The sequence below is a fragment of the Canis lupus genome, chromosome 11, assembly GCF_048164855.1.
Source record: "Canis lupus baileyi chromosome 11, mCanLup2.hap1, whole genome shotgun sequence".
In the NCBI taxonomy this organism is placed as follows: domain Eukaryota; kingdom Metazoa; phylum Chordata; class Mammalia; order Carnivora; family Canidae; genus Canis; species Canis lupus.
The window spans coordinates 68994482-69000481 of NC_132848.1; positions in this window are offsets into that span (position 1 = coordinate 68994482).

The following is a 6000-nucleotide window of genomic DNA, read 5'->3' on the forward strand; positions in this document are numbered from 1 at the left end:
CCCTTTTAGAGGAATCTGGGAGCTGAACCGCGGGGATGTCTGAAGAGGAAGACACCAGCCTGGGGCCTTGGGACACCTGCACGTAGGGTCAGAGGGGCTCTGCAGGACCGAGGCCATACGCAGGCTTCCTCGGCTCCCAGAGGGCAGGCGGGCTGACTTGTGCAGTCAGCCGTGGGGGGGCAGACGGGCGCCCACACCCCTGTGCCCCGCAGGCCTCCGCTGTTGTGCGGCTGATGGGATGAGCACAGGCTTGGCGCCCACGGGACGTGCTCCGTTGCCAGAATGGGGCGGCAGCTGGCTCCCCGCTCCCCGCTGCGGGGTCCCCCCACCCCCCACCCCCCAGAAGGAGCAAGACCCGCGGGCCGCTGTGGGGGATGGCCCTGCGTGGGGCCCTGCGTGGGGCGCGGCTCCCGTCCTCGCGGCCGCCTCCCTGGGCCGCCTGGGCTCCCAGCGCTGTGCGCTCCGGCGGCGCCCCCGGGGAGGTCCCTCCCGAGGCGCGGCTCCTGGGCACCCGCAGGCCGCGGCCTGCCCCACGGCCCGACAGCCCGACAGCCGGACAGACAGCCCGACAGCCGCGGGCCCGGCCCTTCTCCGCAGAAGTCGCGGCAGGTGCTCCCGCCCCGCGCACCTGCGCTTCCCCGGCTCCCCGCGCTCCCCTCCGGGTTGCAGGGCGAGTGCCCGGGCCTCCCCGTCGGAGCTCGCCTCCCGCCGCCTCCCGCGGCCCGAGCCCTGCGCCCTGCGCCCTGCGCCCTGGCGGGCGGCTGGAGCTGCGGGAGCTGCTGCGACCCCCGGGGGGCTGGGGGGGGGATGTCCCCGGGGGCCCGCGCTGCAGGAGGGTGGGGGTCAGGGGGCGCCCAGGGGCCCAGCTGCGACCCTCAGCCCGCGCTGCAGGGGTGGGGGTGTGTGTGGGGGCGCCCAGGGGCCCCGGCTGCGACCCCCAGCCCCGCGCGGCAGCGGGGTCGGCTCTCCGGGCCACAGCCCTTGTCCCCGAGGCCCTTGTCCCCGAGGCGGCGCGCACCGAAGCAGGTGCGGGGCCCCAGGAGGAGCCTCCGGCCCCGAAGCACACGTCGGGGACCCTCTGCTCCCGCCCCCCGGGCGCTTGGCCTCTCCCGCCCGCCCGCGCCCTCTTCCTCCGGAGGAGCCGGTTCCTCCTGGAAAACGCGGAGCCCAACACCTGCGGGAGGTGCAGACGCTGAGCCCCGGGCCCGCCCCACGGGTCCCTGGACGGCCCGGCCGGCCTGGCCACAGGCTTTGATGGAAGCCTCAGCGAGGCCTTAACCCTTCCCCGGGGGTGGGGGGGTAGCTGGAGGGGCTCGCTGGCAGCCCCAAACCTGTTCCCCAGCCCAGGGAGCAGGGGCAGGGCCAGGGAGCCCGAGCTGCAGCTCTCGGTGCTCTTAGGGGCCTGGACGGGGCGGGGCGTGCGCTGCACCTGCCCCCTGACGCTCCGCTTTCCCCTCTGCGTTCTTGGGGTGTCTGGGCTGTGCCCGGGGCTTCTCAAATAAAGTCATGTGTGGGGCAAAAAAAAAAAAAAAAAAAAAGGCCGGACCCACTGGGAGGCAGGTGGGCCCCTGGGCCTCTGGGCCCTGCACCCACCAAGGCCGAGCCAGAGCACACGCGGGCCTTGCCCAGGCTGGTGTTCGGATTCCAGAAAACCTAGGACCCTCTCCTTTGTCTGGTGGAGCTCGGCTTGGGCAGAGAGCCTGGGAAAGGGGGAAGAGTCTTCTTCTTCTTGCTCTTCCTCCCCCTCCTCCTCCTCCTCCTCCTCCTCCTCCTCCTCCTCCTCCTCCTTCTTCTTCTTCTTCTTCTTCTTCTTCTTCTTCTTTTCTTCTTCTTTCTTCTTCTTCTTCTTCTCCTCCTTCTCCTCCTTCTTCTCCTTCTCCTTCTCCTTCTCCCCCTCCTTCTCCTTCTCCTCCTCCTCCTCCTTCTTCTTCTGGATGTGGATGTTGATGTGGCATTTGCATTTCCCTTTTTCCGCTAGGTGAGGTGGAGTCTGTGCTCCTGTGATTTTACTGTCGCCGCTCTCCTCCTAATAAATGTGGTCATTGAACACTGTTAACTGTGCAGCGCAGGGCAAGCAGCGAGCTCCGACCCAGTACGGGAGTGCCCTATATTCTCAGAAGCTGGGTACCAGTTGAAAGAATCTCGGGTTATTTGGGTGGGTGGTGCCAGTAGTAATACCGCAGCCTGGTTCTTAAGGCAATTTATGAATAATGGAGTGGTAAATAAAAAAAAAAAAAAAAAGGAATGGTTGTCACCTTTCTTCTGGCCTAATATCTGCATTCGAGGTAGAATAAGAAAATGGGCCCAACCTTCCACTGAGGAGGACTTAATTCGTGCCAGGCACTGTTGTAAGTACTAATGAACGAATTTAAATCCTCACAGGCCAAGAGAAGAGCACAGTTTTGTAGATGAGGAGTGGAACGCGACGAGAGGATAAGTGGCCTCCCTAATGATCGCGTTCTTGGCAAGGGCTGGAGGGGGCGCAAACCAGGCTGGTTCTGGCCGCAGAGGGCCTGAAAACACTTAGGGATTATGTTACTTTACCTCCTAGACAGTTTAGAAACGGATTCATTTTTAAACATTTTTACAACAAGGCAATTCTAAAGTGCGTGCTTTCCAACATTAAAAAAACTCTTTTTTAGAGTAACTCTTTCCCAGGTGACCTAGGTGCTTTCTCTCCGACAGGGCTTACTCGGGCCTCATGGAGACAGAGCCTCGGGTCACCACCTCTTGTTAACCGGATCCTCACAAGCTTCGTGCCATCCAGCCTCTTGGGCGATTTCCAGTCCTAGCTACAACTAACTGTTCAGAACTCTGTGAGCAGAATAACTTGGTGATTTGTGAGGTGAAGGGCACGTGGGCCCCAGCCGAGTGTGGAAAAGCCAAGGCGTTTACTCTTCCTCAAATGGACGGAGTGCAGGGAGAGGCGAAGTGGCCCCCAACCTGTCTTGCTCCCTTCTTCCAGGGGAACCTCTTCCTCCCGATGTGTCCCAACTATCCATTTGTTCCCAGGCCATCAGGGAGCAATTGTCTCGAGCTTGTGAAGTGTGGGTATTCGACCCGGAATCCAGTCGGTCTTTAGTCACTACATTTGGCACAGAGATTTATCACTGATGAAGAGACAAGTCAATCTCTTGAAGCCTCATATCAAATCTCAGAAGGTCACTCTATAGCATTAAAGGACCACAGTCTTCTTCCAAAACCAGGGCTATCCACTGGGGCTTCCCCATGGCCAAGAAATGTCCCTTATTGACTAATACCATAGGTGGTAGAGGAATGAAGACAATGGGGAAGCAATTTTGCAGTGAATTAAGTTTTTAAAGATTTTATTTGTTTATTCATGAGAGACACAGGCAGAAGGAGAAGCTCCCTACAGGAAGCCCGATGCAGGACTTGATCCTGGGACCCCAGGGTCACGACCTGAGCTGAAGGCAGATGCTCAACTATTGAGCCACCCAGGCGCCTTGGAGTGAATTAATGTTTTGCACTCATTGTCTAACTCTCAGGCCTGTGGAGCGAAGGCCCCAATGAATGAATATCTATCTATCTATCAATAATCTATCTATCTATCTATCTATCTATCTATCGATCAAGCAATCTATCTCCGCCTAGATGTTCAATGTGTGAATTCAATGTTAATATTCAATTTTAACCAGCTGGTAAAGAGAGACTACTCCCCACATCTTATCTAATTCGATTCTAATGATGGAAAGGCAGGAACAACAAATTCAGAAGATGTGACGTCTAACCTCAATTCTTCACTTATTAACTGTGTGACCTTGCAGAAGTCACCTACAGGCTCTTGGCTCAGTTTCCCGACTTGGTACGTGAAGGGGCTGGACCAGCTCGTCTGTCATCGCCCGCTCACTTACAGGAGTAATGCTTATAATTTCAAGGTGCGTGGGCGGAGTCAGGTTTTCATTGGACTTCGGGATTCGAAGGCAAGTTGAAGACTCTTCAGGCCGTGACAAATTCAAAAAGCAAGCAAGTTTATCATTTTCACTGCATACTCTATGCGTATGGATACATAAATAGGTAGTCAGCAGCGGAAACATAATGCAAAGATTTTTCTGCGTAATTTCAAAGCATATGCCAATGTGCTGAATGGAGATTTCTAGGACTTTCTCCAATTGCAAACTTCAACACTCACCTCTAATATATTCCGACTTAAAGTGTGCAACCTTGTTTAAAATGCACTGCTAAAGCATATATTTTCATGTATTGCTATGTCTGAATGCATGATAACCAGGTTGAAAATCAAATTATCTGTGTTAGGGTGAATATTATAGTGTGAATACTGCCTGCTGTGCTGTGAATGAATCTTGTAAACACAATCAGATGCATCTTCCCCCTTCGCACGCATTCGGCAGACCCCCCTGCTCAGAGAGGCGATTCTTCACCTTCCCCTTCCCATTGTCCCCGCGGTGCCTGTTTATCGTGGGTGACGTCTGCGGCCTCCATCTCCCATGAGCTCTGTCTCCCCGGAACATGAGCCTTTAGATCAGAGCCTCTTCTTGAATAAGGAAAAAGAAATAAATATATTTTGCCCTTTTTTTTGCCCCCCCCCCACCCCGAGGTACACGAAGTGCCTTTGTGTAACCACAAGGGTCCCCCGAGAGACTTCAGGTCTCTCCGGCCTTTTCCTGGAAGGGCCGAGAGTAGATGCGCGAAGGCAACCGGTTCTGCTCAGTTGCTTGTTTGCTAAATTATCCCAGCAGGAGGGTGAGGCCTGAGCCCTGCAGGGAGGACCCTGAACTTCAGGGAGCCAAGGTCCATCAGGGTGGGGATGAGCGAGTCCCGTGCTGTCACAGGCTTTGAGAGCCTCCTGCACCGCTGTCTCCACTCCTTGACGGAGCTCGTGGCTGGAGGTGCTGACAAGGGCCTTGGGGAGGACTCCTTCCCATGAAGGGAACTCCGGTGGCCAGGGCCATACAAGGCAAGGTTGTGCTGTGAGCGCTAAGCGACGGGGGGCCCACGCGGGGTTGCACTAGATCTTTCCTCCCCCTGGCAGCATCCTTACCTCCTGTTGCCAAATCTCCAAAGTTCGCAATTGCAACTTCCAGAAAGGGAAAATAAACTTCATGAATTATGGGGTTACCCTGACCAGTTCTTTATGTAACAAGTCAGTTAGTTGCTCCCTTAGCAAAATAGTGAAGGGGATGGTATTGAAGATGAATTTCTCTCCCCTTTCCAGATCTTTCCTTTCCTCTTTTCATATCTATCCTTATTTGACCTGCAGCACTTATCACCCCCAGAAAGGCCCTACAGCTCTCCAGCAGCCCTTCCTGACCTGTACCCACTGTGGAGTGCCTGCCTTGGGCAGCTTCCCATTGCTTCCCTGGACCCCTTATCCTCTCCTGGTACCTACCTCTCTCTATATGTGGGCCTCTGAGGTATGAGATGGGGGGTCATAGCTCGATTCCCAGGCAGAGTTCCTGTCTTATCAGAGGTCTTTCATGCCAGGAAGAAGCAATGGTGACATTTAAGACACTGGGGCAAGATGAGAGATTTGAACAGCCTATGATCCTTCTAGTTCTAGAAACATGGCTCACAGGCAACCACCTAGCCACATGGTCAGCCTGGCTTGTTCCCAGAAAACATCCTACTTAATTCATCATGGATTGTTGATAGTTAGATAGTCACAAACCCTCCCAAGAAGAGTAATGGGGGTCTAGAGTTCTCTTTCAGGCAGATGCGTCCCCTTCCAATGTCCAATTCTTTTTGTGCATCAAAAAAAATAAGGCTACAATGAACCTCACACTGAGTCTTGAAGAGGAGGAAGACATCACAGAAGGAGGTTCTTTATGGCACATGTGGAAGGGTGAAGGGATCCTCACGGTTGATGCTGCTGCCGCGTTATCAGCAGCCTGTATCGCTAGGCAAGGGCCGTTATTTTAGTAACTAGCTGGCTGAACCACCTCCACCTCCCCTGCAGACTTCTCTTCTAGGCAATGACTGATGTTAGCAAAAAGCAGCCCAGGACAATACAGGGCACACGCA